Genomic DNA, 12151 nt, shown 5'->3' with positions numbered 1-12151 from the left:
ACATCTTAAATTAACCCATTTCTATTAATCTGTGTATCACTACGAGGCTGTGGCCTACGGGTAAAGTTCTGGCGTGTCCATCTCCTTTGGCAGCTGCATGGTGTCTCTGACTCCACCTACTTTCTCTCTATACCTCTGTTTGGATTTCCCCCTGGCTTTATTCTACTAAGCCATTGGCTGAAACAGCTTCTTTAATAACCATTGGTAACAAGACATATCCGTAGCATACAGAGGGGAAGCCCACATCAAATGCGTAATTCATAACCTTCCTTTTCTAAAGTGGTTAGTGATTCCTTACTATTTGTAAAGACCCTATCTCTACAGACAGTCATTAGAGAAAGTCAACAGAGATTAGCTGGAAAATACCTGGGGACAGGGAGAAAGGCACTTAGAATTAGGAGGGATAATTGTCTTTGAAAGTTAGACATGATTCTTGTCTGGAGTGTCAGTCTGTAGAAAATGGTCTTAATCGGGTGTGTTCTGCAGCCTGGCCTGGATGGTGCTGCAAGCTTGGGCAGGAGGTGCTTCCATAGTGTTTGCTAATAGAGCCCTTTGCTTCTGTTCGACGTAGGGATAGGGTTTGGAATGTGGGAAGTAGGAGGCGTGTACCCTACCTATAAGGGACATCTCAGAAATCACCATACTCTAGGGGGCTTCCAGAATCAGAGTCACATGTCACTCCTTCTGGGAAGCCATGGGCAGGAGGTCTGAAGTCTTGCTCTCCCGAGAGTGGCCAGTACCACCCCACAGTATAACAACGGGCTCAGCTACCCCCAGGGAACCTGAATATGAATCCTGTGATCATGGAGGAAAGTGATTGTTTGTCCTGTTCCATCTTAGCTGGCAAAGATGGCATCCTGTAGGTCCTAAAGGGTGGAGGTAGGGCCATTTGGAAGATTCTAGAAGATACAGACTCTTGTTTTGTGAGGTCTAGTCTGATAGGTAGTTCAGAGCTGCCCATTGCTGTCTTCAGGAATGGGTGGCATCTTCTGGAACTTTTGAGGGGTCAATACCCTCACTGTCTTAACACACTCAGCCTGTTTGCCGGATACCCTTCCAGACCAGTATGACTATCATGCTTCTGTTACAGAATACGAAAACCTGGTAGGTGGGAGAGTGGAGTACCTGTCTAGACAGCCTATGAAGTTGGGATTTGATTCAGATCTGGCTCACTTTACTTTAGGTCTGGCTGCCTGGAAGCAGAGCTAGCAGTAGGCTCTCTTAAAAATGGCTGACCCAGTGGGAAACACTGGGCAGGAGGGAGGGTCACAGGAGACAGTAGGGAGTGTGAAAGGGGTTCATGTCGGGTGCAGCTCCTGGCTCTAGAGCACACGCTAAGAGGCTCTGCTCTCCTCCTCTGCCAGCCTTGGGTGCTGGGCTCCTTTCTGGGGAGGTGGCTCCAACGCTCAAGGACCAACCTCTGAGAGAGGCTCTCAGAGGCTTCACATGGGCTTTGCCCAGTTGAAGCTCCTGAGAGATGGGCTTTCTTTGCTCAAAAGAAGGACATGAATGTGGTGGGAGACAGTGATGTGGCCTTAATCACAGTGAAGAACTGGGACACATCCCAGCCCCAACCGCTCTAAGGTTTGCCACTATAGTCCCCCTCAACCGGGATTCCTCAGGGCTACAGAACCTTGGCTGGTAGCCATGACAGGCACAGCTATCAGGCATCTCTCTACAGGATACCTGGAGGGATTCGTTTCTCGGGACAGTGAAGGTAACAAAGGATGTCCTGAGACTCGGAAAGCCCCCCCCCCAACAGTGAGAACCTGTGTGTTTCATTGTGATTTGTATTTTTCCTTCCCAACAGGGTCTAGCAGGTGTGGGCTCTCAGGGGTGGGTGGCTTGATTGAATGAAGCAATGGTACAAGCAGGCTAATGGCCTGGCAGTCCCACTGGGGAAGACGCCCCTCCTTACCTGATCCCTTTCAGTCCTTCTAGGAGACTTCAACCCACCCCTACCTCTCCCAGTATCTCTGCTGCAGATTTGACTTGTGCCTTGGGCACCTTCTAAGTACTAACTGGAGGTACAAGCTGTCTAGGTGAGAAGTGATGGGGTAATTTTTGGGTGCCCAGTGACCATGCCCATGGCCGGAGAGGTGAGTTGAGGAGACTCTGAGGTGGGGAGGCTCACCCATGGTGACGGCCGCTGTTTACAGCTTCCTGGCCATCCGTGACTGCAGCCAATGGAAAAAGCCCTTCACCGGTGCTCAGAAGCCATGAATCAGTGTCCGCCCTCACTAACGGCTTTAGTGAGTATCTCATTTACTTTGCCTGAGGGAGGGCTGAGGTGGCAGCTGGAACAGGATACTCTTGTGCCAGTTCCTATGAATGTTTGTCGGGCATGCCTCATCGACCCCCACTCGGGGTTGCGGCCACTCCCTGTCTGTGGCCACACTGAGAGGGTGGGATTTGATCCTGGCTCTCCTCAGTTACTCATCGCTAGGTCATCCACCCACACAGCTGCTGATGGTCCCCTGTCCTGGGACAGCTTCTGTAGGGAGTCCTCATTCCTGCTTTTCCCCTCTCTAGAATGGTTTTCATCTTTCACCGTTCCCCTTTGTGAGGCCTCATCTCTCCAGTCCTGTTGATTAGCTGGGGTTGACAAAGATGTGGTGGGTATCATGTCTTGCTTAGGATAGCAAGATCTCGTCACAGCACGTAGAGTGGCTTCCCCTGGGAGCCCCACACAGACCTGACATTGCCCTGGCAAGTGATACTTACCTTATCCAAGGTGTCAAAGAGGTAACTGTGGAACGTGTTTCTAGGCTAAAAACAACCTGGGTGTCCCTGTCATTCCAAAGCTCCATGTGAGTTATGTCTACCAGAACACTGTCTGGTCTGTGAAACATTTCTACTTATTCCTCTCTTGTCTCCATGGTAACACCCAGAAAGATGGATGTTATTCCCATTTTACCATGAATTGAGCTCAGGAGGGAGTGGCCAGGTCAGGATCTCATGGTTTATCACTGAGAGACCAGTGTCACGCCCAACCCCATCCTGGGTGCTCAGGTGCCAGCCTTTCCCCTGTCCCCTGCTTCTCTATTGCTTAGTTGATACGTGTAATTTATGTCCTCTCATTTCTACCTTGTCTGCTCTTGTTTCATTGTATTCTCCTTCACCACATCCTAGCACTATGTGACCATGTACTAGTTTGTCCCTATAGATTTACCTTCTCAGGTAATGTGTACCTGAGAATGGGGTACCCTATACTGTGTGACTTTTTTGTGCCAAGCTTCTTTCACTTAGCAGGAGGTATTTTGGGGTGGGGCATGGAAGAAAGAGTTTGTTTTACTTACACTTCCACATCAAGCCCGAGAGGGAACTCAAGGCAGGAACCTGGAGACAGGAACTGAAGTGCAGGCCATAGAGGAACACAGATTACTGGCTTGCTCAACATGTTTTTGAAGCCCACCCAGGTTGTAGCACTATCTTTTTATACATGATTGAAAATCATATTATATAACTGTTGTATTTTGTTTATGCTCCAATCACCGGAAAATTTTTATATTTATATTGTACATGTTTGTGTATGTGTGTGTCCTAGAGAGTGTTAAATGCCAACTTGCCACAGCCTAGAATCACCTGAAAAAGGAGTCTCAATCCAGTAATTATTTTTATCAGGTTGTCTGTAGGGGATTGTTTTGATTATTAGTTGAAGTGGAATGGCCAGCTCACTGTGGGCAGCACCATCCCCTAGGAAGATAATCTTAGACCGTATAAGAAAGGTAGCTAGGCACGAGCCTGTGAGTGAGCCTGCAAACAGTGTTCCTCTACAGTTCTACTGCTTCAAGTTCCTGCCCTGACTTCCCTTAATGATGGACTGTGACCCAGAAGGGTAAGCCAGATAAATTTTGTCTCCCCTAAGTTGCTTTTGGTCAGTGTTTTATCACAGAAATTAGACTAGTGTGTGAACGCACTTTTTGTGGCACACGTGTGGAGGTCAGAGAACAACCTGGGGGAGTTGGCTTTCTCCTTCCACCATGTGAGCTCCCGAGATTGAACCCAAGTTGCTGGCATTGACCACAAGCACCTTTACTTGCTGAGCCATCTTACTGGCTCTTCACTCATTGCATGATGGGCATTTATGTCATTTGGATGCTATTAATACTGCTACCATGAGTATTTGTATACATGCCTCTGAATATACACACAAAACTGATGTGGGAAGACCTTCTGTATATGTGTTGCTTTTATTGGTTAATGAATAAAGAAACTGCTTTGGCCTGTGATAGGGTAGAGTAGAGCTAGGTGGGAAAACTAAACTGAATGCTGGGAGAAAGAAGGCAGAGTCAAGAGAAGACATGTAGCTGCCAGAGGAGAAAGACAGGAGCCACCAGCCTTGTGGTAAAATACAAAATAATAGAAATGGGTTAATTTAAGATATAAGAGTTAGTTAGCAATATGCTTAAGTGGTTGGCCAAGCAGTGATTTTAGTAATATAGTTTCTGTGTGGTTATTTCAAATCTGGGCAGCTGGGAATGAACAAACAGCCTCCCCCAACACAAAACCATATATATTCATATCTTTTGGATTTGTAGAAACAGAAATGCTGAAATGCAGTAAACTAGCTTAGTTTGAAAAGTTGCTGAGCTAGTTTTTTTGAAGTGTCTGCACTTTCTTCTGTTCCCACCACAGGCTTATGAGTTCCATTTTCTCCATATTCTCACCTCTGCTTAGCATCTTAGTCAACATAACGCATGTGCAGTGGTACCTCAGTGGGAGTCGCTATGCTACCCTGATGCCTGCCCACTGCATACTCTCCTGTATCCCTCACTCATTTGCTTATCTCCTTTGGGACAATGCCTATTCAGGCACTGTCTTAGTTACGGTTTCTATTGCTGCAATGAAACACCATGACCAAAAAGCAAGTTGGGGAAGAAAGGGTTTATTTGGCTTATACTTCAACATTGCTGTTCATCACTGAAGGAAGTCAGGACAGGAACTCAAACAAGACAGGATCTGATTGCAGAGGTTATGGAGGGAAGCTACTTGCTGTCTTATTTCCCATGGTTTGATCAGCCTGCTTTCTTATAGAACTCAGGACCACTAGCCCAGGGATGGCACCACCTACTGTGGGCGTGGCCCTTCCATATTGATCACTAATTGAGAAAATGCCTTACAGCTGAATCTCATGGAGGCATTTCCTCAGCTGAGGATCTTTCCTAGTTGGTAATACTAGCTTGTGTCAGGTTGACACACAAAACCAGCAGTACAGGTACCTTTCACACTTCTTACATTGGGTTGTCTTTTTGTTATTGAATTGTAATAGTTCTTAATATATTTTTGCTCCAAATTCTATATCTCATCTATATGCATTTTACTTACGCCATCTCTTTCTATGGTGTCTTCATTTTCTTGACAATATCTTTTGAAGAATACTAGCTTTGAAACATGATGAAATCCGATTTATACTTTTGCTTTTGTCTTCAGTGTGTATGAAGATTCCATTGACCAACCCAAGGCTAGGAAAACTTAGACCTGTAGGTTTCTTTGTCCTCAGAATCTTATAGTTTTAGCTTTTGCATGTAGGTCTTTGACTCATTATAAATTAATTTTTGTATTTGATGTGAATTAGGAATCTAGTGTTGTTGATTGGTTAATTTTTTTGACACGGCTATCCAGTTATCCCAACATTAATGGCTGAAAAAAAGGTTGTTTTTTTTCACCTTGGAGCTGTTTTGTTGAACAACTTTGTTGAACATGAGTGCAAGGGGCATCTACAAACTGAGCAGAAACATAAGGGTCATTTTTAGACTCTACAGGATTCTCTTAGTCTTTATCTAGACAATATAAAATCTATATTGTCTTGATGCTGTTTTCTTTGTAGTAACATTTGAAATCAGGAAGAGAGAGTCCCCTTCAGACTCTGTTCTACTTTTTCAAGATGCTCAGGGTATACCTCATATCCTTATGAATTTTAAGTCAGCTTGTCAATTTCTACATTAAGCTTCTGATAGTTGGATCTTCTTACACCCATGAGACAAACTCAGATTGACAACAGAAATTCAGAAATCCAGTTGTTGTGGAGGCAAGGGAATGTGGAACAGGAGCAAAGTGGAAGGAGAGGCCCAAGGAGACAGACTCCAGGGGTGCTGTGGGGACACGCTTGCTTTGGCTGGGTGTCCTTTCCTGAGACGTGGGCCGATTAAAGACATCAGTATTGTCCAGTTTAACAGAGCTGTTTAGTAGTCCCTGGGAAGCCTTCCCATCAAGCTGGGAACAGACTCTTTAGGGGCTAGTGAGAGAAGAAAAATTTGCTTTCAACCCTGAGCTTATTCTGTCTTTAATCTTCGTACAGCAAGCTTGGGATTCACAGTTGCTTATTGTTTTTGGAGATTTCGTATTCCAAACAACTTCCTGAAAACCAAGGCAGAATCACCTTGGTTGTGATCTTGGTTGTATGAGCTAAGGACTGGATAAGGGATGTGACCCAGAGTCACTCAGATGATGAGGATGATGAAAGGGACCAGCAGAGGTTGATTTGCTTCACAAAAGCAAAACATCTCACTATTGTATTCTTCTAACAAAGAGCTAGGCAGTAAAAATTGCCATACTTGGAGGCTGCAAAGAACCAGAGCTGAGGAAAACTCAATGTTCTTCTCAGAAAGTTTATGTTTGCGTGAGTCGATTTTAAATGTTTACTTGGCATAACCTGTAGTTTCCCAATAAGAAAGTGTCAGTTGAGGGATTGACAAGATCAGATTGGCCTGTGGACATGTCTATGGAGGATTGTCTTTATTGTTAATTAAAGTAAGAGGCCCAAGCCCCCATGGGTGGTGCCATTCCCTAGGCAAGTGGTCCTGAATTATATCAGAAAGCATAGACCTCCCTGCTAGCCAGTAAGTAGCATCTTTCATGGTTCCCACTGTGTGGGATCGCAAGCAAATTTTTAAGTTCCTACCTCAATTTCTTTCAATGACGGACTATATCCTGGAATTATAAGCTAAATAAAACATCTCCTCCCCTAAGTTGCTTTGTTTTGTAGCGTTTTATCACAGCAGCAGAGATGAAACTAAAATAGTTAATGCTGAGCCTGTGATACCCCACAAGGAAAGCCACAGACAAAGAGATTGGAAAGCCTTGGAACTTCCAGAGGATTTCTACAGTGGTCCAGCCCTCATTCTTCTTATCACATTTCCAGATCTGTGATATGAAGGCCCTATGCTCTATATTCTCTCATTGGTGTGACACAAGGCTGTGGCATTCATTAGACTAAACAGCAGGCTGAGGTTCTGAACTGGCCTTCTTCGCTACTCGATAACGTCCACTGTATTGACCATGCACATCTGCTAGATTGACCATCTGCTTGGTTGACCACACACAACTGCAGCCACTTGGTTAACCATGAATATCCACTTGGTTGACCATGCACATCTGCTTGGCTGCCCATGCACATCCTCTTGGTTGACATGGACATCTACTTGGTTGAGCACATATACACCTGCTTAGTTGAGCACACACGTCTGCTAGACCATGTACACTGGTTGACCGTGTACCTCCTCTTGTAGGACAACGCACATCTGCTAGATTGGTCAGGTACATTCTCTTGGTTGGCTATGGACATCCATTTGCACATTTGTTAGACTGACCATGTACATCTGCTAGGTTGACCAGGCACATCTGCTAGGCTGACTATGCACACCTGCTGGGCTGACCATGCATATTTGCTTAGTTGACTATGCAATCTGCTAGGCTGAGTATGCACACCTGCTAGGTTGACCATGCATATTCACTTGGTTGACCATGAACATCTGCCTGGTTGATCATACACATCTGTTCCATTGATCATGTATATCTATTGGGTATACAGCTGCCTTGTTGACCACACTGCGGTGGTGGTTATTGCCACTCGTTGGAGTGACAAGGTTCACAGAGGGCACAGAGCTAGTCAGATCATCTTTCTGAGCACCTGCTGGAGCTCACAGCTTGCCACAGTGACTCAGAATCTGAGAATACAATGATGAGTCAAGAAGGCTCCTGGTGGCAGAAAAAGGACCTGTATTATTGGGCACTGGATGACACTAGAACCAAATTCCAAGCTAGGAGCATCCTGAAGTTCAGCAGGCATGGTGACCTGCCATTGACGACGCAGCTGAGTGTAACAGAATGATTTACAGGACACGGCCTGCCATACTGACCCCTCAGGGACTGACTGAGTGGATGAGAGAGGACTGAAGATTAGATGGGTAAATAAAACCGCCCTGGCCCTGCTGGGGAGGGCGGCTGTCCTTATGAGTGACAGACCTCTCAGCATCAGGAGAGGCCTCTAGAGCAGTCAGTCTGACCGTGGAGTTGGTGGAAGGTTGATTGGCAAAGCCTCACCTGTACCTGGAAGCTCACATGTGACGACTGGAGTGCAAAGATGAACCATGAGTTGGAGCTGTTCCCTCACCAAGTCCTCATGATCTTGAAGCTGCCATATTTCTATCTGAGAAGAGATGGTTTTAACAGAAGGATTCCGAGACCTGAGGCATTCAGGACTCCTGAAGTCATCTCAGATGTCCACTTCAAGGAAATATAGCCAATGTGATGTGACCTGGCCAAGGAAGGGGGTTGTGGACACACACATGCACAAGCACACACATGCACACACATGCACACACATGAACACACACAATATAGCAGTAGGGATTGAACTCAGAAATTTTCGCACACATGTTCGACAAGTGTTCCACTACTTACCTAGATCCCCAGTCTACCCGACATACTATTTTAAATTTGACATATTAAATTTAAAAATCATTTGAACTGGGCTGTCAGTGTCCTGTAAATCATACTGTGTGGTTCAGACTCATTGGGAAATTATCAATTCGTAGAAGGCAGAGGTCACTTTATTTAGTAAATAGGTATTGTTGTTAGAAGTTTCAAAGTGCCCAGTTTATACTCTGGGGTTAAAAGACAAGGGTAGGATTTGAACCTGAGGAACATGGAGCTGGATACATTTTAGGACAAGACAGGGCATGGTCAGAGGAGAGCTCTGCATTCTAGGGAATGATCCTCTACACTCCAGCAATGCACAGACTCTGCAGTCCCTTTTCTCAACCAACTTGCCTGTCAGCTCCACTGTGCATGCAACAGTCCGCAATGCTGCAGGCTTTCCACACCGAGCATCAGCTGCTTCCTCGTGTCACAGGGAAGCACTTGTGGGTTGCTCTCATCAGCTTGAGTCTCTGCATTGCTGAGCAGCAGAAGCAGCCGTTGTGTGCCACTTTTGTGCAGAAGGGAGACAAGGAGAGCGGTGACATCTGCTATGCAATCTTGAAACCACTCTGTATGTGGCTGAACTTGTCATGAACTCCAACACATCATGTAGCACCAAGGTGAGTTAGGGCCATCAGTGATGAGTAGGGTTATGTCTTCTCCTGGGGAGAGAGAGAGTGGAACAGGCAATGAACGCTCCTACCGCAAGGGTTTCCATCCCTTCCTTATCAGCTGGAGAGCAGGAACCATGGAGGAATTTCAAATGGACTTTGTCGTGGAGCTGTAAGCCCTGGGTGCCTGGGTTAGTCAATGGTTATGTTTAATGCAGTTTGTGGAAAGAGTCAAGGATGAGAAACACGCGTTACTGGTTCCATCACCGCCTTGCTCTTCCGGTCTATTGATGGCTGTCCTACAATTTCAAACAAAACCCGCGAGTTTCAATGATGGGATATGGCACTTTTTGGGAAAGTAGTTCTCAGCATTAGCTTTTGGATAATCGAGACAGAAAATCTTATTAGGAATATGAGGTGATGGTTTGTTTAGAATTAACAAAGAGCGAATGTCTCTAGCAATGTGGGCATTTGTGAGAACTTTTGTTTCTGGTGGCTTTGTTATTTCAGACTTGCATGTTGTCTTGGAACTAGAGTTCAACAGCCTTTTCGGTCACAGGAATTGAAGATATGATGAAGTAGTTTCTCAGTTCAATACTGGTCTGGTATTTTTTTTTTTTTTTACACAAGGTCTCACTATTCCAAATTTTATTTATTGATTGAAGCTGCTGTCTCCCTGGAATTGGCCATGCGCTCTGGCTGAGCCTCCTGCACTGTGTCCCCGCATGTTGTCTACAGCCCAGACAATCTCCTGCCACTCCTGACTTAGAAACAAGTTTTGGCCCCTGGCGATAAGAAAATCTTACAAGCTCTGGAGAACATAAACAGTGTAACCTCAAAGTTCAACTTGTCCCACAACACCATGTTCACCATCCCTGACTTCAGGGTGAGGACCTTGGATTCCCTTGTTGGTCTCTCTGATGAGTTGGGGAAATTTGATACCTTTGCTGAAAGCCTCATAAAGAGAAGGTTACAAAGCATGGTGAAGATTGTGGAAGACTCCAAGGGCAAGGTCCACAAGAACTTCCTGTCTAATGGAGTTGACTTGACATCCTTTGTGACGCACTTCGAGTGGGATATGACCAAATATCCTGCCAAGCAGCCAGTTACTGGTGAGCGTGGTAGACACACTGGCCAAGCAACTGGTATAAATTGAGACAGACCTGAAGTCCTGCACAGCCACATACAGTGTTCTGAAGGCCAACCTGGAGAACTCAGAGAAATCCACGGGCAATCTCTTCACTTGAACACCGAGCGATATCGTCAGCAAAGGACTTTGTACTTGATTTGGAATATCTCATAATCTTGCTGGTTATCATTCCCAAGTCAAACTATGCACAGTGGCAGAAGACATATGAATCCCTGTTGGACATGGTGGTCCCTTGGTCAACCAAACTGATTGCTGAGGACAATGAGGGTGGCCTCTTCGCAGTGACGCCCTTCCGCTAAGTGACTGAAGACTTCAAAGTTAAAGCCAAAGTAAACAAGTTCATGTTTTATCTTTTAAGAATAGTAGCTGCCGAATAAGAATTGATTAGGAATATGCGAAGGCCCTCATTTCTTTGGCATCTGAGAGCGTGGCTCCTGGGAGACAGAGGCCTAGATCAACAGTAAAGCATACCAGGACCATGACCCACAGTCACCCCCCGAGGCTGCTCTGAAGGGGGCTGTGGGTTTCGAGAATGTGTTGGGCTCTCTCTCTCTTCCTTCCGCTTGCCTTTGTAAAGGATGATGAAAAGGGAAAAGCCTGAAAGTTTTAAACTTTAAGCCAAAAGTCTCTTTCTTCAAATTGAAAAGTGGTACTTTGGGACCAACACACTCGATGCTGTTGCTAGGAAACCCAGTTCCAATTTCCTACCCTCTAATCTTCTTGTTGAACTTAAAAACAGTATCAAAGGGGAGGTAAGATATTGGGTTTTCATTGTGGCTTTGGTTTTTGCTCCTTTAAGAAAGGATATGACTTCTACCCTCTTTCTTTCTAACAAACCCAAATCTACCAAATCCTCCATCTCATCCTTTATCAAATCCTGCCATCTGTCCTGGCAAATGCTTTGGTTTTGGCCCCCATCCGTCCGTTTCTCCAGGCCTTCAGATGTCCTTCTCTGGACACCAGATCATCTCTGTCTCACGTTAGCCACCTTCTCCTCCCTCACAAGTGTGTCATAAGTTTTGGTTAAGTAACTCTTCAGCTTGTGTGCCTCTGAGAACTAACTATGACCCCACTATGGGTTTTGATGCCTAGATATGAACCCATGTTGATTTCCCAAACCCTCTCTCTTATTTCCCCAGCTCCTGTGCCTCCTTTAGAGCCCCACCCTGGTTTTTTGATCCTTGTGCAATGACCTGGTCTTGTGCCTCTTACACGGGCTATTCTTGAGTCTGTCTGGATGCACTGTTTTCCTGCAGCTCTCTGGATGCATTGTTTCCTTCCGGTCTCCCTTCTTCCCTCTTCCCTGGTTTCTGTCTCTGTGCACTGGAGCGTAGCCTTTAGTAGAATTCTGGTAAAAGTAATGGACAATAATTTCTTGAGGACTTCTCTAACAGAGTCTTTCTTTCAACTTTACTTTTGATTAATAGTTTGTTTGAACACAGGATTCAAATACTTCCCAGGCATTTGGAGGCACTGCTCCCTTGTTTGCTTGCTTCCAGAGTGACTGGGGAGAGGATCAGGTATATATTCTGATTCATGACCTTTTGTACAAATCCTACAGAACCATCTCTTGTGACAAGATACTTGAGACGATTAACTTTAAAATAGGAAGTGAAAGGTCTCAGATGTAGGATCAAGGGACACTGAGATGGACCATTGTGGGGTAAGAAGTTTATTAGGAGAGTTA

The 12151-nt window shown here is 45.4% G+C and overlaps 1 pseudogene; it reads left to right on the top strand.

The window, feature by feature from the left end:
- The first annotated feature begins 9087 nt into the window (after window positions 1-9087).
- Window positions 9088-11764, top strand: LOC125405331 (V-type proton ATPase subunit C 2 pseudogene; annotated as a pseudogene).
- Window positions 11765-12151: the final 387 nt, after the last annotated feature.

This window comes from Myodes glareolus, chromosome 1 (assembly GCF_982192425.1).
Source record: "Myodes glareolus chromosome 1, mMyoGla1.1, whole genome shotgun sequence".
Taxonomy (NCBI): domain Eukaryota; kingdom Metazoa; phylum Chordata; class Mammalia; order Rodentia; family Cricetidae; genus Myodes; species Myodes glareolus.
The sequence above is the reverse complement of the archived record's forward strand: the minus strand, read 5'-3'. Positions and strand labels throughout refer to the sequence as shown.